We start from the raw sequence: 19,966 nt of genomic DNA, 5'->3' as shown, positions 1-19,966 counted from the left end.
TCAACTCCCCTGAAAACAGGGGAAGGGAATATTTCAGGTGAGAGCCAATGTGTTTACTTTCTTGCCATGCCAAATCTCAAGATAAAATTTTTTTTGTTTGTTTCTAGAACTATTCATAGCTGACAGGATCAGGTAATAGGCAGCTCTTTGCCATTTGAAACTTAAAGTCAAATGTGTCTACAGTTTCTGATTTCCTAACTCTGGCAGGGTTTGACAAGCCTGGTGAACACAGCACACTTGACCAATTTCCTGCAGTGGGAAATTTTATAGGCTTTTTCAGGTAATGTGTCTGAGAAAAAAGGCTGCTGGGAGAAGTCAGCCAGCTTTGCAGGCTGAGAGCGCATTAGAGTTGATGAGAATGAAAGTGGATGTGCGTGGAACTGAACACTGGGCTCTGGGAATACAAAACAAAAGCTTGTAAAGGAATCACATTCGCGTACAAAAAATGGGGAGTGTGGCAGGTGTGATGGGTATCAACTAAACGAGGTCCCAAACTGGGGGGAGCAAGTTCTCTACGTATTAGAAACCAAATGAACAGCACAAATAAACTCAAGTAGAAGAGAAGTTGGGAATTTAAGACTGTGAAAAGGCTGGGGTGGGGGGGGGAGTGGGAAGAAATGGAGACCACTGTACTTGAACAACAATAAAAGAGAAAAGAAAGGAAAAAATATATTACTAAAATATTGGGTTCAAAAAAGAAAAAAAAGGGCTATTAGTAGAAATGATTTCCAGCTAAAATGTGGAGTCCCAACATTATATGCTGTGCGCTAAAATATCTTGAGCCTAGTCCAAAAAGCTGTTCAATTTTTCTCCAAGTAAACAAGGGAGGTTTGCAGAACTTCTTTCACTAGTTATGATAAACTGGGTTGGGGTTTTGGTTTTTTTTTCCATAAAGGCAGTATTTTTCTGGAGTGAGAGTAAATTAGGCTCGCTGATCTAGAAGCACTGCAGATCCTAGAACTGTGGGACAAAGCTCCCTGGGATGAAACTGCAAATGGAGATAACCTCATTCCTCACCAGTTAGTCTCTCGTTATTAATTCATGTTTTCCAGGATGTACCAATACAGAAGAAAGGGGAATAGGGGAAAGCAATAGGTGGAGAGATTAGCAGTTCAAAATCCCAATTTCCCCTGGCCAGAGCTGACCTGCTAGTACTCACTCCCCCTCAAATTCTCCACTAACATTTCTAAGCAAACCTCATGGTATCAAATGGGCATTTCATGGCAGAGGGCGGGGAATCCTCTGTTTCCTAGTCTGTTAAACTGTACTGCCTGCCCCAAGTCGCATTATGAGAAGCACCTTTGCTGCTCTGCTCGTTAAAGGCAGCGCCACCATGGTGGATGCCTTGGACACCCAAGCAGATGCTGCCCACACTGGGTACCCACAGTGTGAGCCGGCCAGCTGACCATGTTGTGTCACAGGATTGCCCTCTGACCCCTCCCAGGGACTCCAAGGCTGCCTGCTGTCACCGGAAAAGCTACTGGCATCAGTGCAGCACGTATTTGACTTTGGTTCCTTTAATTTTTTTTATTTTTATTTTTAAACAACTATTTTTATTATACTTTTTTCCATTACCATTTAGTCTCCTTATACCCCCCTGCCCCCAGCAGTCACCATACTGTTGTCCATGCCCATGAGTTCTTTTTCCTTTTTGCTTGATCCCTCCACCCCCTAAACTCCACCCTTTCCAGCTGTTATCCTGTGCTCTACGTATAAGTCTGTCTCTATTTTGCTTGTTAGTTTAGTTTGTTCATTAAATTTCACGTGAGTGAAATCCTGTGTTATTGGTCTTTCTCTGACTGGCTTATTTCATTTAGCATAATGTTCTCAAGGTCCATCCATGTTATCACAAAGGGTAAGGTTTTTGCTTTTTTATGGCCAAGTAGTATTCCATTGTGTAAATGTCCCATAGTTTTTTTATCCACTAATCTACTGATGGACACTTAGGCTGCTTCCATATCTAGGTGATTATTAATAATGCTGCAATGAACATAAGGGTGCTTATGTTCTTTCAAATTAGTGTTTTGGGTTTCTTCAGATAATTCCCAGAAGTGGGACTGCTTGGTCAAAAGACAGACCCACTTTCAATTTTTTGAGGTAACTCCATACTGTTTTCCACAGTGGCTACACCAGTCTGCATTCCCACCAACAGTGCAAAAAAGTTCCCCTTTTTCCACATCCTCACCAGCACTTGTTGTTTGTTGATTTATTGATAATGGACATTCTGACCCATGTAAGGTGATAACTCATCGTGGTTTTAATTTGCATTTCTCTGATGATTAGTGACATTGAGTGAGCATCTTTTCATACATCTATTGGCCATCTGTATGTCCTCTTTGCAGAAGTGTCTATTGGGGTCTTTAAACAGATACATGCAGAAAAATCAAACTAAACCACCTTCTTACACCATACACAAGAATAAATTCAAAATGAATTAAGTATTATAATTACTAGACCAAAACCATAAAAATCATAGAAGAAAACAGGCAATAAAATCTTGGACATTGCTAGCAAGTATATCTTCTAGGGAAGGGGAAATAAAAAGAAAAATAAACAAATACGACTACCACAAACTAAAAAGTTTTTGCACAGTGAAGAAAACAATCAACAAATGAAAATACAACCCACAAAATGGGAGAACATATTTGCCAATAAATCTGATAAGGGGTTAATACCCAAAAGTTATAAAGAACTTACAAACTTCAACATCAAAACAAACAAACAAACAATCCAGTTCCTTCAGTTTTGCTCAATTTTAATTGAAACTATCTGACTCTGGAGCTCAGCCCAAGGAAACTACATCAGGGTATAAACCTAAATGTAACATTCAACACCATCAAAATCATTCCTCTTTTAAGACAGTTTTAGCAATGCTTTTGTCTCGATGTTCTCTTTCCAAAAATTAAGTTCCCTCCAAAGAGGTTTTTCCTTCCATGGTGTAAAAAAGGTAGACATTTCCCATCATGTCTGAACCCAAGGCTTTGCTTGGTTAGTATAATTCACTTACTTATTCATTCAACGAATATTACTGAACACCTGCTTACCAGAGACTCTTTGAGTACCAGGAATGCAATGGGGAAAAGACCAATATAATCCATGCCTTCAGGAAGTTTCCACTGTACTAAGGAAGATAAAACAAAATAATAAACTAGGATGAGTGTTGTAGAATTGCAAGACCTGACTATATAAAAACATGAAGGAATTTTTGAATTTATGCTTTGAAGAGAGGAAAATCAGTTTGCTCAAGTTTATCCTGTAAGTAGGTCAACATATGAAAGGTCCTAATTATTATGATTTTCTCAAAAAAAAAGTTTTGGAGGAAAGCTCAAAATCACCAGGATGTTCTCCAGCACCTGTTCTAGGAAATTGAATTATAGATCCCTCCCTAGGTAAAGTTCCACAGTTATTTCCTTCTCTGTCTGTGATACAGGGCACTCAGTATAATTGGCTACTGCCAGCAACCACAGATTTCAGAGCACAAATTACCCACAGAGACTCCAAATTGTCTTGGAAATGAGACGACTTGGAAATAAGCATTGTTCAAATTCATTCAGAACTGCCTTTGAGGTTAGTCTCACATCTCCCTGCTCAGTTAATTTGGCCAGTGACTCTCCTCAATTTTCTGTATAGAAAAAGCTCCAAAGTAAGGGTGTCTAAACCCACCCATAAGGCCACTGCAATTTCCACTTTTACTGCCACCACCATGGCCATCTACGTTGTCATTCCCACTTTTGTGTTGGGATTCTAGGCAGATGGACTCTGACAGATTAAAGGCCAAGTGCAGAGCAGAGGCTCAAGAACTTCCCATCACGGGGCCAGTGGATGGAGAGACAGAGGAAGAACATCCTCACTCCCTGGCCAGTGAGGTACCAGGAATTTAAAAAATAATAATATGGATTTTTTTTAAAAAAAGCACACTTGAGCTTCTCAGACTCTGACAATGCCAGCTGCTTGAAGTCTAAAATACAGCAAATAATAGACCCCTGCCAGGTTAGAGGGCAGGTCATCACCTGGGCCACCCTGGCCCAGGTGTGCACAAAACCATTTGCAGCACATCAAGCACAGGTGGCAGTGTACAGGGCCCAGGCTGGTGAAAGATTCAGAAGCCAGGAAAAAGGTAGCAGTGATAACCACACACATGGCAACGGTGGCAGCCACAGAGTGCAAATTGCAGTGGAAGCAGCATTGGTTATATTAAGGACCATGGAGGAAGTATGGGCAGGGGAATAGCACCGCCCAGGCCCAAGCAGCAGAGGAGCAGTGCAGCAAAGAACATGCATCACCTCCGGGCAATGTGTCCTCTCACTATCTCCTTGGGAACAAAAAGTACTGATGGAGAACTGGACTTCCAGTAACTCATGAGGATGGGCAGGTTTTGTGACTCTATTGAAACCTAGTGCTGGAGAAATGCTTGTTATACCTGTATAGATTAAAATGGGGAGATCAGACTCCAATGATAACAAGTTCTGGGATGGGTTAACATGAATCAAAACACCCTCCTCATAAAAGGTATTATTTGAAGCAAGTGAATTCATCCTATCTCTGCTCCTCATATGTACACTTCTCAGTCCTCATCCATGAATAAAACTATGACACATGATTTTGTTGTCACAGGGCCTCCCACCTCGTCCTCTCAAGGTCATTCAACCCCTTAGAATGATAGCTCATCCAAGTCCCTGGCCTCCATTCCCAAATCCCATCTCTCTTCTCAGCAGTCCCCTTGTAATGCCTCCCCAGCTGTGCCTTGGGTGTACCTTCCCGCCCCTCGGCTGTCCCTGACCACCGGGTCCAAATACTGCCACTGCTCTGCCCACAACACACCACTTGGAGAATGCATCTGGGTATCCCTCTAAGTCTCCCCAAAACTTATCCCTCAGTTGGTATAGCTTCTTTCAGTCAAAATATCTTGATATCCACTCAATATCTCAAAGTAATTTCTCCTATCAGCCCCTAGCACACTGGCATGGAGCCTAGAAACACAGCTACTATAGCTCCAAAAATATTTACTTTGTGTGAAATGTTGACCTTGCTATTGGAATTTCAAAAAGTAGTCACCTTAACCTCTGACCTCTAAGATTTTAGGATTTCTCACAATCCACTTATGGCAATTACAATTTTCATATGATAAGGTGGTTCAATAGATGAAACACCTATTTCATCATGGGTTTAGGAACTCGATAAAAAAAATACACTTAATGTGTGCATTGACTTCAGGCCTCCAACCGTTGAGAAACATAAATTCTACTGATCAGGAATGAACTAGTCAAACATATACAGGCCTGGGAGAGGGCCAGCCTCACAGGTGTGCAAACTGTGCAGGTCACAGGACCCTGCTCTTGGTTGATTGCTCTGCTGTTACCGTCTTAAAATTCTTAATTTTTAACAAGGGACCTTGCATTTTCATTTTGTGCTGGGCCCCACAAATTAAGTAGCTGGTCCTGCCTGAGTGGGTCATGATTGTGTGGTCTACATATTCGGTAGAACTGCAACTATGCAGCATTGACAGGGATCTCCCAAACAGAACTCCGAAGTCACAGAGATTATGAAAATCAGTCAACACCAACTATCAGATTATCTTAAAAGATTCAAAATAAGGAGACGCATGAGCCATCCAATCATTGTCAGAAACAGGGCAAAATTCTTGTCTACAACAAATCCTTTACTTTGTACTTACTTTATGCTTTTAATCTCACATATTAAAAAAACTCTCAGTATTTCCACAAGAAAATCTCTAGAGCCCTGACCCTGGTGCGGCTCAGCTGACTGGAGCATCATCCCACAAAGCAGAAGGTCACTGGTTCAATATTCATGAGAGGCGATCGACTGATGTTCTCTCTCACATTTAGGTTCCCCTCCCTCCCTTCTCTTGCCCGCTCCAAAATCAATCACTTTGTCCTCAGGCGAAAATTAAAAAAAGAAAGAAAGAGTTTAGAGTGATCAGGGTAAGGTCAAGGAAGAGTTGAGGCTCAGGATCCTCTTTATTTACATGGGAGAACACGAAGCTTAAGTAGAAAATATACTCATAAGAATAAAATTTTTTCCAAGCCAGAGGCAGAGTTGGCATGGCATGTGCTAAGGACAAGTCTAGTGCAGGGCAAATATGGGACATCAGTGAGAATGTGGTCAGCTAGGGACTGAATGAAAGAGACATATTCAGAGGGTACTTGAAAGCAGTACTTCAATGTGTGGATAATGAAGAACATAGCAAGATTCTTAAGCAAGAGAATAAAGTAACAAGGGTAATTTTCTCAGAAGCCTTGTTTGACAAAATGTTGCCTTTTGGTCTGTGTGGAAAAATATGAAGAAAAACAGCCAGCTGTGAGAATGCTGTAATCTACAATAATGGCAGTAAGCACTGAAATTAAAGGAAGAAAATAAGATGTGTTTTAAGAAATTAGTCTCTAGAATTTTGATGATCAAAGGAGAATCCAGATTAAAATAGAAAGAGAAAAAAGGAAGTAGTACAAAGCCCTGGACAGGATTTCCATTCAGTGCCTGCAAAAATTACTGAAACAAATACAGGAAGAAGGGGGAACAAGACGCAAAAGTCAAAACTTCAAAACACTCCACGCTGGCAGATGTTTCCATGATATGCAATAAGGAGAAAAAATATCTGAGTAAAGGCCACTGGATTTGGCAGCAAGCAATTTAATACTGTCCAAGATTTCAGATATCAACAGTGATTGATACATGAAATCAAAAGGGCAATAGTGATTTGATTTGATTTGATTTGATCATTTTACATCCTATTCCATGGAATTCTCAGCATCACACTCCCAGCACCTAGTACAATGTGATAAGAAATCAGTCCCCCTCCACAATAACAGAATCTCTCATCAAATCTTCTAAAAGTAAAGATCGTAACTAAGTAGATTTCATGTCTTTACTCCTTTTGAAAGATGTTGTAACCTCTTTGAAGATACCATCTCACCAGACAAGTGTTATATAACCTGTTGCCACTGTTGTCATTAAACGCCTTCAAGGAGCCTCTTTGAAGCACACCAGGACTGCACGGCCCACGGTGCCTACCTCTGGTGAGCATCTTAGAACATTGTCTTCCCTCTGCAATGGTCATGAAGACAGCCTCTCCCCTGCTGACCATAAGACACCTGGGAGGTGGCATTGGCTCTCTTCAGGCACCGAAAAACGCCTACTGCTTCATGTTAAGGCACTAGGTATGGTGGTCCCCAGCCACTGACTGGTGAGTCCTCCTCTTCCTACAGTGCAGATATGCGAACAGGGAGGCCTTGTTTACGAATTGTGTGGTGTTTTCCACAGCAAACAGGAGGGATATAAAAGGCACTTTTCAAAAAGTTCTGATGAGTGAATGATTGTGACTGACCCTCTAGATTGAATACCTCTGAATATTTAACACAAATATTAGTGGTACCAATTCTGCTTTGTTTAAAGCATGAAGAGAAACAGATCTGTCTGTAAGTCAGGGGGCTACAAATATTCTGACTCCTAAAATTAGAATAATGAACAGGCAGAGCAAGAAAATAAAACAAAAGTGTTATTATGTGCCTTTTCTCCTTATAAAAAGATACATAAAATCATAACCCTCAAAAAAGCACACTTCATATGTGACTTGAAAATTATGGGAAAGCTAAGAATAGGAGATATAGGAATAACAATCTGCTATAAGAGTAGCAGATTAAAATTATTAGGAAGAAACAAAGTACTTTTTTTAAAGGCAAGGAGGAGTCTTTAATAGTAAATAAGGAAAATCAGAATAAAAGTATACACCCAGAAAACTGCCACATTTTTCTGTGTTTCATTTCCAAGACATCACAATCAAAAACGCTGATAGCTGAAGAGGCAATTACAAATAGTCTGAAGCCATTGAGAGCACTGGCTGGAACAAACACAATGGTACTGAGGTCGCTGGAGGGCATGTAACACATGAATAAAGAAGAATGCTGCCACCAGGAAAACACACAGGTCCCAAATACAAAGGACCCAGGGACATCTCTCTAAGGTACTATAAGGGAAAAAAATCCCTCAGGATTTGTGCTGCAGGTACAAGAGTGAAAGCACATAGATGAGGATGTGATTGAAACTATGCTGGTGCCAGGCTGGATAAACCAATAAAGGAGCCTAATCACTGCAACAAAACCTTAACAGTGACAAACTCCACCAACAGTTGCACAGCAATAATGTGAGAAAAAGTGACTTTGGACAGAAGCTGTACAGCGGCCACGCTCTGTACCTGGAGAAGTTCAATAGATACGAATCTGTCCGAAAAGAAAAAGAACGCTCTTAGACAGATGGTATTTTTTAAATTATAATAAAACCAGCTTCAGAGAAAATATCTGACAGGAAAGTGAAGCAAGAAAAAAAGTATCCATTAGCATAATGGCTCTCAGGATACAGGCACTATGCAGTGAGTGTAGAATGCACAGTGCATTTAAAGGAGTCACTAGCAGCCCCCATCCACTCAAAAGTCTGATCTCTCAGAAGTGTCGAGAAAAATAGGGGCAGTTGTTATTGATTTCCTGCTTCCAAATGACCTCTTCAAGAGTGGAGGTTTCACCGGGAACTCACAACCAATCTCAGTGAGCAAAGAAAACTTGTGCTCTGCCTAGTCCTCAACTTTGGAGAGACACTTGTCCCAGAGGGAACCAGGTTGGAAAAAAAGACAGTAACATGAAATTTGCCATTAACTCTCAAACCAGACTTACTTTAAGAGGAAAATAATGTCTGGTATTAACGTTATAGCTATTATAACTGTCTAGAAGTGCGCAGATATGGCGGAGACTAAGGAATATGTGGTACTTCTGTTTGAGTCTAAGAGAGATTTTTTCATGATGTGTATAAGCTGTTGAACTACAAGGATACATACCCCCACTCCCACCCAGCACATCGCTCTCCTAGAGCACCTCTATCTCTGAGACTCTGTGTGTGTGTGTGTGTGTGTGTGTGTGTGTGTGAGAGAGAGAGAGATCCTAAATGTGCACTTTGTCCCTTGTCCAAAGCCATATTATTTCCTTTACATTCAAAATCAGCTGGTACTGATCAGCTTGCCCACAGGAAGCCTGATAGACAGAGGGCGGTGCTGGAGCCCCAGGTAGCAGTAGAGATAGTTAACCCACACGGCTGCAAAGGACAGAGCCCAGAGTAGCCTTACTCAGAGAGTAGCCTTTGGCAGATACCTGTCTTACAATACCATTCTGATGCTTCCTATAGTAGTAAAGAGAGTCAAGTTTGAAAGATTTTTTTTCCTTCTGAGTTCACCTCTAATTCTATTTCAACTTAACCTCCATATGATTGTCCTGCAGCCTCAAGGCTGGGCAGGTCCACGTGGGATTTGGACAGACAGAAGAAAAATTTTGGAGCCATTGGGATGTCTGACATGCCTCTATTCCGGGGTGGGGCGATTCATGTACACCGAAAGCCATGAGTTGCACTATGGCGGTCCCAACTCCCTTACATACTAAGTGCACACAAAGCCAGCACAGTGTGAATGCTCATGTTCAGTTATACAACAGAGCTCATTCTACGCATGTGGGCCTTTACTCAGGGTTATATGAACACTGCTAAGTTATGTTTGCCCAGACATCTGGGTGAGGGAGCTTGACTGACTCCATTTTCCCTACAATAATTAATAAATATAAACCAATCATTTTCAACAAACCCACCTGCACTGCCTCCGCTCCCTTTCAGCTAAGTTTACCCTGTCTTCCTTGCTTCTCTTTATCCCATTTTCTTTCTGCTCAACATTTTTTCTAGTTTTCCCCCTCCTCTCTCCACTTTCCGTCTTCGCCACTTTGAGCTCCCTTTTGCTGAGTTCCTTCCTTCATCCCCTCCTGCCTTAGCCTCCCTTCTTCCCTCCCTCTCCACCACACTGGTTCTCTGAACCTTGCCGACATTGGGATTTGATGTTTTTTAATATGGTAAAATCTCTGTAACTCATCATAATTGCAGGGGATAAAAGATCATTGAACTTAGTGGAAATTCTAAAAAAAAAATTTCTTAAAGAAACTGGATTTCAAAAAATTCCTGGACAAAGCAATGAAACCACTGTCACAGGAAGGCAAATTGTGAAAGCTCTTTAACTGATAAGGTGTTTATAATTAGTGCTTCCATTGTTTGAATGTAAATATTTTGGCTGAAGGCCTTACTCTCAGTCAGCAGAACACTTCTCTTGCTTACTCTATTAATTTACTCAGCAACCCCTTTTCACAGATGCAGGTTAAACAAAGATCCTGACAGCTGTATTCCCAGCAGGTGGCCATAGAAACAGCTTTGTTGGTCTAGTGAAAACAAACTTTGACAAATATGTTCTCCTCTGTGTTCATAGATGTGCTATATACAATAGTCAAGTGCTAGAAACAGCGTAAGTGCCCATTAGTAAACAAGTAAATCAAAAAACTGTAGTACATTTACGTGATGGAATACCACACAGCACAAAGAACGAAGGAGCTCCTACCCTTTCCGACAGCATGGATGGCACTAGACAGCATCATGCTGAGTGAAATAAGCCCAATGGTAAAAGACTGATATCATATGATCTCACCTATAAAAGGAATCTAACGAATGAAACAATGAACAAAGCAGAACCACAGGCATGGAAACACGGAACAGACTGACAGTGACCAGAGGGGACAGAGAGGAGGATAATGGTGGAGAGAAGGGGAGGGGACTAGACAAAGAACAGGTAAGAATGACCCACGGACACAGACAACAGTGTGGGAATTGACTACGGGAGTGAGGCACGGGATGGGCAGAGGGCAAAGGGGGGAAAAATTGGGACAGTGGTAATAGAATAACAATAAAAAATGATTTAAAGGTTTTTAAACAAAAATATATTTAGCACAACACTTGCTCTGTTTTCTGGACTTCCCACAATCACTCTCCATGGAAGAAATAAATTTAATTGGGTATTGTTTTCTGTTTGCATAGTCAGCAAGCAGAGCTGGCTTTAGACATAAATACAAAAAGAGTCTAAGTTTGTCAGCTCAGTCCTCTCACTCCTTTTCTTACCCTTTCCCTTCTTCTATTCCACTGGTACTCCTAGTCCCACAAACAAGTGATCTGTTTCCCTGCCTTTCATGGACCAGTCCCCACTTTTCTGGATAATTTGCCTCATTAACAAAGGTATTAAAAGAAAAAGTATTGCATGCCAAAACTTCTTTAATTGTTTTACCAATCAACCTTGTTGTCTATAAAAACACAACTTACTTAAAAAATGTGTGCTAAATTTTTAAGAATTTTATATCCTTTTGTGGGTCAAAGAAATATATAGGTTTGAATCTGATTAATCTGAGGTCTCAAAAACTTTATGTTGCTTTCTATAAAATCTACCCTTCGCCCACACCCCAGCCTGGACCCCCTTTTCAGAGAGTGCACACCTACAGCTCCTGGTGCGAGGCTTCCTTCAGCACTGTTGACTACTACCCAACCCACAGACTTCTTTGGCCACCAGTGATTAGACCAGGGTACCTCATCCAAAATGAGCCAATAATTCTCTTTCCGGAGGAAGCTAGAAATAGAACTAAGAGATTCCAGTCACTTATAGAGACCTAAAGGCTGAAATGAGATCAGCGTTGGAGTAATGATAACATGTCCTCATTGCAGGGGACTTCCTGTCAAGACGGCAGTGTAGGCAGACATGGGTCGCCTCTTCACACAATCACAAAATTACAACTAAAATATGGAATGACAGAAATCAAGTTGAATGGAAGTCTGACAACCACAGAATTAAAGAAACCACATCCCTGAGACTGGTAAAAGGAGTGCAGATATGGAATGGACTGGTCCCACCACTTGTGGTGAATAAAAATTTGGGAAGGGTATCTCAGGAGTGAGAAGTCCCAGACCCACATTAGGCCCCACAGCCCAGGGTTCTAGTGCCAGGAAGATGAGTCCCCACAACTTCTGGCTGCAAAAAAACAGTGGGCATTGAGTCAGAGGAAGAAACTTCTGGAGCCCCAAGCAGTTCCTCTTAAAGAACACACACACACTCACCTACTCACACTCACTCCCTTTGGGTTCCCAGCGCTGTGATGGCGGCTTGAGGGGCACCAGTGGCATGCAGGGAGGCACTGAAGTATCTGGCATTAAGGTGAACAGAGGCCATTGTCACTTTTCTAGGCCCTGCTCCCACAGAACCAGCAGACTGGTGCCATATCTAAGATTCCATCAACCAGGCTGACACTGTTTGACCTGCCTTGGAGGATCCCCAGAAACTCTGCCCCACCCAATTAACAGGCCCACCCAAGCTGCTTTCCATATGAATGGTCTTGCCTCCTGCTTCAAGACATCCTAAATCCTCTCAAACACACTGTAGCTGGCGTCCTTGAGCCTCACACCAGGAACTAGCAGCTTATATTGATAGTTTGGCTTCACCTGGGAATCTCCAAGCCCAGCACAAGTAGCAGCCATCTCAGAGTGCATTATAGCTTAGGCAGGGTGGCCCTGGGCAAAACATAGGTGGGGGCTGACCTTGGCCCGCACCACCCAGGAAACTGTAGAGGCTGGCACTCCCAGTGGGCAGCTACAAACCACGTCAGAGCATCACCACCCTGCCCCTGCACAGGTGATCCTCCAGGGAGGGTGGAGACTGGTAGTAAGTAGTCACAGCCAGTCCTTGCAGCTGACTGGCCTGGGTAAATCCCTCCCCTTGATCTGCCAACAGCAACCAAGGCTCAACTACAAGAGGAGATTATACTCAGCCCACACAAAGGGTGCACCTTAAGTACCCAGCTTGGGTGATAGGGAAGGCTGTGCCACTGGACCCTATAGGACACCTACTACATTAGGCCACACTACAAAAACATGGAGTCAAAACAGCTCTGCCTAATACATAGAAACAAACACAGGAAGCCTGCCAAAACAAGAAGACAAAGTAACATCAAAACTCCAGAAAAGAACTAAACAAAATGGAGATAAGCAATCTTGCAGATGCAGAGAGTTCAAAACACTGGCTATAAGGATGCTCAAGAAATCAGTGAGGACCATAACAATATCCAGCATAAAAATATCCAGTCAGAAATGAAGGATACACTAATTGAAATATAGAACAATTTATAGGGGAACAACAATACAGCAGATAAAGCCAAGAATCAAATCAATGATTTGGAACATAAAAAAGCAAAAAACAACCAATCACGACAATAAGAAGAAAAGAGATTCCAAAAAAATTAGAATATTGTAAGCAAGCTGGAGGACAACTTTAAGCAATCCAACATTCAATTCATGAGACTGCCAGAAGAAGAGAAGGAGCAAGAAATTGGAAATCTATCTGAAAAAGTAATGAAAGAAAACTTTCCTAATTTTGATATAAGGCAAGTCCAGGAAGCACAGAGAGTCCCAAACAAGATGTATGCAAAGAGGCCCACTCCAAGGTAGCTCATAATTAAAATGCCAAAGGTTAAAGATAAAGAGATGGGAGGGTGGGTGTGGGAAAATGGGTGAAGAGGTGAGGGGATTAAGAAGTACAAATAGGTAGTTACAGGACAGCCTTAGGAATGTAAAGTACGTATAGGAAAGGGAGTAGCCAATGAACTTACAGGAATGGCACGTGGACATATACAAAGGTGGGGGTACTGCGTGAGGGAGTGAGGGTGCTGGGTGGAGGCAGGCAAAGAGGGAAAATCAGGAAAACTAACAGCCTAATCAATAAAATATAATTTTTAAAAATATATATGTCCTTACTGCAAACTAGCTCAAAAGGTTCTTTCACTAAAGACACAATCTTGGTAGTTTAGTATCAGGATTGGGCCGACCTTCTCACCACAACTGGATGACAGAACACAAACACAGCCAAACTGAGTCCTAAGACAAGAAATGACTCTCCAAAACTGTAATCTTACACCTTCTGATATATAAAAGAGTTGCACATACAGTATTTCTACCCAACCCCCAATCTTGAACATCACACACTTCACTAACCAAAGTCATTTCTGGTTAAGCATGTCTATATAGATGTATGAACACAAATATACACATGCATATGTGCATGTGTGTATGTTCATATTTGAGGCAGAACCCCCCCAAAAAACAGAATTTACTTATAAATAACTGTGTTATCCTTACATGTTTAAACTCCAGTCACCTTCAAAGTACTCTCCATTGATGCAATACACCTCACAAGATGTCTTTTTTTCACTTCTCAAAATAGTTTTTAGACTCATCGATTTTGGTGCCTTTAGTGCTTCTGCTGTTTTTTGTTTCACCTCTTCCACATCAGCAACACATTTTTCTTTGTAGACTTTTTTCTTCTGGGGAAACAAAAAAAAAAAGACACTGGAAGTGAGATTAGGTAAATAGGGAGGGTGGGGCATGAGGTCATGCTGTGTTTGGTCAAAAACACTGAACATTCAGCAAGGTGTGGGCAGGTGTGCTCATAAATCACCCATCATGAAATGTGCAAACCCGTTGAAAGAGTCTTCAATAAAAATTCACCAAAGCCAAACGCAGCCTCTCACAACAATGCTAGCTGACACACTGATACAGATGGGTTCCTAAAACACTCACCTAGTTGGGGATCTCTGGCTTCCCTTGTACTACAGAGGGAAGATAATTCTGGGTTTGGGGTGGTCCCTCCTTTTACATATGTAGATAAATATATGCTATCTTCACTGAAATGTTTTAGAATAAATACAGACATTATAACAGCCATGAGCTAGCAACATCTAAGTACCCAGTCTGCAAAAGGGAGGATGAAACAGATGCCAACAAGGAAATGGAGGCCTCATGTAGGAACTCAGGACAGCTGCCCTCATTTGGAGTAATTTTCCTCTCCCAAGTTTTAATCCCCCATGAGGCCTAGCTGTTACTTCCTACGTTGGGCTTGTACAAGATACACTTTTATCATTATATTAAATTTCTCCTTTTCTTTAAACCAACTTGACTATATTCTGCTACTTGCTACCAAACAATCCTAGACTAAGAGATTAATACTAATTATATAGAGAGAGTTAATATAATTACAAACAAAAGTAAACTTGATATTTTAGTTAGCCTCCTGGTCCCATTACAGTAAAGGTATGATTTCCACTGTGCTTATTAAAGTATTGAAAGTAGCTCAAAAACTATAGTTGCCATCTTTACAGACTCCTAGGAATTCCCAGCTGAGAAACACAAAACAGAGGTATTAATAGTCAAGTGCTTTCCCCTAAAGGCTTCTAAACATCTGTTCATTTTAAGAGGATGCTTTTTAAACTAACCAGCCTTTGCTGAGTAACTGATAGAGTCAAAGTACTGTCTTAAGTGCCACAGTACATGTAAAGGTTGAAGACATCATTCTTACCACGGGGATTAAGATTTTATTGGTATTCTAGCCCTGGCTGGCGTAGCTCAGTGGACTGAGTGCAGGCCTGTGAACCAAAGAATCATGGTTCGATTCCCAGTTGGGACACATACCTGGGTTGCAGGCCAGTTCCCAGCAGGGGACTCATGAAAGGCAACCATATATTGATATTTCTCTCCCTCTCTCCTTCCTTTCCCTTCTAAAGATAAATAAATAAAATCTTTTTTAAAAGTTTTATTGGTATTCTAATGAAAGGATAGGGAATTCCCACACATGAATGATTATAATGAAGGGTCAGTGATGGTGGTATGTGTCATGAAAAGTGTAAACACTGAGTGGGTGTGAAGGCAGCAGATTATTCAGCTCAGTAAGAGCCCACAAGTTCTCAAAGTACTGAGTGGATACCGAGAGACTGGGGGTGTCTGCATAGGCGGAGACATAAGAAAAAGGAGGAAAGATTTACCAGGCAAGAGAAACTACAAGTACAGGGTTTGGAAGTCAGAGGACTTGTTCTAGAAATTGTTAGAATATGGGTCAGCTGTGGCATAAAAATGCCTGAAGATGTGATGTGAAAGACTAGAAAAGAAGGTTTGGAGCTGATTGTTGAAAGCCTTGAATCACACACTGAGGTTTCTGAAACTTCTGTAGTCGGTGTGTGTGTGTGGAGGGAGTGTGGGAAGTGTGAGGCTTTAGAGCAGTAAATGGCCTGATGGGTTTCGTGTTTGAGAAAAATAGCTCTGGCCGTGGGGTGTAGAAAGAATGGAAAACAAAAAGACTAGAGCTGTGAAGCTAGTTAGGGAAGGTGTTAAAATCCTTCAAGTGAGAGTTAATAAGATGCTTTTCTAAAGTAGTTACAGTGAGATCGTAAACAAAGCAATAAAATTAAACTTAGAATTGAGAAGACATGATGACAAATTTTACAAGCATAGGAAAAATGACTTAAACCTTCTTAACCATGGAGAAATTTTTGTCTTCTTTAAGAAGGAATTGCTATTTTCTTCCTCACAATGTGGTGTAAGAATGAAGTGTATGATGCTTGTAAAAGTGGACGCTTATAAAAACTAGAAGGGAAAGCAAGTTTCCTAAAAACAAGCCACAAATTCACATTTTATATGAAGCAACTTAGAGCCATAACCTTTTAACTGCCTTGAAAAGACTTTTCTAGGCAAGACCAGTCCTCAGTCAGAGCCACACACCTCACCTGAGTTAATAAAAGAGCTCTGAGACATGTCAGCGATGAACATCTTTACTCATCATTAACCTCAAATGTCAAAAGGTTTTACTGGTAATAAAAAAAAAATAAGCCAAAGGAGCAGAAAGCTAACAAAAAATGACATCAAAGTAGTTGACTTGGCAAGTCAAGTGCTGGGGAACAAGTAGTCCTTGTCAGCCACAAAAAGACTAAGAGAGAAAGCAACATTCAGAGAGACTCAGTGGTGCAATTCTGAAACTAATTCCATAATAACCATGAAGCAGCATCTAAAACAGCTGTTTAATGAGCAGCTCAGTGAAAGTTGCTGGTAAAGGCCAGGCTTTTAAAGCTTCCCTCAACAACTTGCATGAGATAATTAAACCCTAATAACCCTGCTAAATCATGTATTATATGTAATAAATTACTGCCTCTCTTTTGCATCTAAAATTTTATTGGTTAATATACCATCCTTGGTAGAATTGAAAATAATCACTCACATTATTTTCTTTATTCTGTGGCTTAGAAGTGAATCCCAATGACGTGGCCAAGTGACAAAATCTTCTACTTGTACCATATCAAACTGGAACCAAAGAGGACCAAAGTCTGAAGCAGATTTGCTGACTTGGGAATGGATTGCAGTGAGATTGAAAAGAAAATGAAGGAAGTAAAGCACCTGAAGTTCCTCCTCGGTGCCAATCTATGCAATAGCTACACCTGTAGAAACGCAGTTGCTAAAAATCTGTAACTAGAGTCTGGACTTTGAAACACTGGGCCAGGTGCAAACTGAAGCAGGCAAAGGGAAGCCTTTGTTCCCCGGGAGCACTCGCACGGGGCCCTGGTCCGTGAAGGATACTGCCGAGGATCGAGGGATGAACCAAAGCGCACTCTCAGCAAGAGCAGCGCAAAGATGATTCCGTAAGCTGTTCCTAAGTTACAGGTCTGCTTGTTTCTGTTCAGGAGGAATTGGAGGAAATCTGTTTCCATATTTAAGCTGACTCTTTAGTATGATGTATATGGTTTAATATATCATGAGAAGACACAATTTATGTAAAATTTTCTGTTAAAATAACACTCTCCTTTTGTCCCAGCCAGGTGGCTCAGTGTTAGAGTGTCATCCCATACACCAAAGGGTTGTGAGTTTGATCCCAGTCAGGGCACATTCATGCATCGCAGGTTTGATCTCCAGTTGGGGCACATACTAGAAGCAACCAACTGATGGCTCTCTCTCACATCCATGTTTCTCTCTCTCTCTCTCCAAAATCAGTAAACATATCCTCAGGTGAGAATTTAAAAAAAGAAAAGACATACTCCTTGCTCCTTAGCCAAGTAGTGGCAGGATGTACATCTGAGCCAGGTGTGGCCTAATTAACAACTGTAGTCAAAATTCTGTGGTCCGAAGTGGGTAAATCAAGTAACGCTCTGGCAGTCACCTCACTGGGCCTCCTGTCTAGGTGTGCTACAGTTCAGGAAAGCACCTGGCATAATCTCTTGCATAGTATAGATGTAGATGTCTTGCTTTCTTTGTTAATTTTGAGACTCAATTTTATTCCCCACCACTCTAAGGTGACCACAGCCAATCCTTAGAAAGCCCTTCACTCACTCGACAAATATTTCCTGAGTTCCTCCAGGGAACTAACAGGCACTTTAAATCTTTTTCTTCACCCCAACACCAACTCAGGTTACCTAGTCGCTAAGAAACACAATTTGCATATTCATTTTCTCTTTAAATCTATCATCTATATATTTTCTGCCAATATGTTCAATTTTTCTTCCTTTGTGCTCAGTCCATTATGCTTCATAAGAAAAGTAATTGAATGTAGTAGTTAAGAGAATAGACTTTGTAGCCACACGGCCAGGGCTTGAATTCCAGCTCTGGCTCTTATCAGTTCTGTGGCCTTGGTTTTATTACTGCACCTCTGGGTTCGTTCTCTCATTTCTGATAGCTCAGGAGTGATAGCTCCCACTGACCTGCTGCAGCTGTTGTGAGCATTAAAGAAGATGATTTAGGTGAAGCACTTAGAAGGAAGAGTTCCTGGAATATTAAGCAAGCACTACATAAAATGTCAGCTATTATACAAACTCCACTGTTAAAATGTCCCATGTATTTAATGATAAAGTCAGCTCACCCCTGACTTTCCCCACAGCCAAGTCTGTGAGGCTCAAGCCCATCAGACCTAACCCCCCTTGAATCACGAATATTTTGTGGTCCCACAATTGCCATCTTAAAATAAAATCCACAGATAATATTCCCTACTAATATTATAACCAACAAGTAATTTATATAATGCCTCAACTGTAATAAGTGGAAGGTATTAAAATTATAATAAAATAGCATTATTTCACAACATAAATGCTTGGCCAGACTGCAATGGCATCCTTACCTTATGGTTTGGGAGGCACTGCCCTGGATGAGAAGACAAAACAAAGTGATCACTACGTATAACACGTGAACTCACGGGCAGCTTTGTGAAGGCAACAGCCAGGAAGCACAGTAGTACAGGTGTGTTGTGTTGGCAATTTGAATACCATGTGGGCGGTGCTACTAGTGGTTTTCTAAGCTGGAAAGATCCAAACAATATAGATTTCCATCTCTCTCAAATTGCCCAGTAAATGTATTTGTAGAAAATTCAATGTATAGTAAAAACCATGAAAAAATTATTTTGTAGTTAAAAGTAAAATGGAACTGAGGCCCAGACTCAGATCATTATAAACAGTTTTCACCTCCATGAATTTTAGGGGAACATTCAAAAGCAGGGCAATATGTGTGACAATTCTTCACCATAAAAGACTGTACCATAATTATTGGGGGATATCTGAGCTCCCCAGCCCCAGTCTATTGCCTCTCCCACCCCAGTTTGTTTGACGACTAAGCCAACCCAACAAATGTTCCAGAACCAGGGGTTTAATGAATGATGGGGGAGGAGAAGGAGGGAAGGTATTTGTTGGGACCCAGTTTCATTCCTAAGAGGAGCGAGACGTTGAGAGCATTAACCCAAAAATCGAAAGAGGTCTAGTGGCCTCATTGTTAGGAATATCCTAACAACGGAAGAGGATCTAAAATATTTTTCTACACTTCTCTATATTTAAAAATGACTTCCAACATGAAATACAATAGATATATAATGAAATATTAAGACAAGAAATAAAGGAGAATTCTCAAAATCATATGAATCAGAAAACTCCAAATTATGGAAAAACTCCTAGAAATACAGAACTGTCTTTATTGAGCAGGTTGAGCAAGGAGGAAAAAGAGGAGAGGAGAGACATTATAGATTAAAAGATTTAAATGATGTACCAACCAGCTGCAATTTGTGAACCTTATGACATGATTAGAAATATGAACACTGAATAGATATTTGATGGTATTACAGAACTATTATTAAACTTCTTGGCATTATATTGAAATTGAGGCTATTTTTAAATGAGCCCTTATCTTCTAGAGATATAAACTAAAATATTTATAGATGAAAAAACATGTTTTTTTTTTCAAAATATGGCAGTGAGACAAGAAGGTGGGAATA

General features: G+C 40.9%; 1 pseudogene; it reads left to right on the top strand.

Annotated features, from left to right (window-relative positions):
- The first annotated feature begins 1,288 nt into the window (after positions 1-1,288).
- The window catches only part of LOC119040145 (E3 ubiquitin-protein ligase TRAF7-like), a 33,256-nt pseudogene continuing 14,578 nt past the window's right edge, over positions 1,289-19,966 (top strand).

Source organism: Artibeus jamaicensis, unplaced genomic scaffold, assembly GCF_021234435.1.
Source record: "Artibeus jamaicensis isolate MK-2021 breed Jamaican fruit bat unplaced genomic scaffold, CSHL_Jam_final contig_1127, whole genome shotgun sequence".
NCBI lineage: Eukaryota > Metazoa > Chordata > Mammalia > Chiroptera > Phyllostomidae > Artibeus > Artibeus jamaicensis.
Note: the sequence above shows the minus strand (reverse complement) of the source record. Positions and strands in the feature narration are given on the sequence as shown.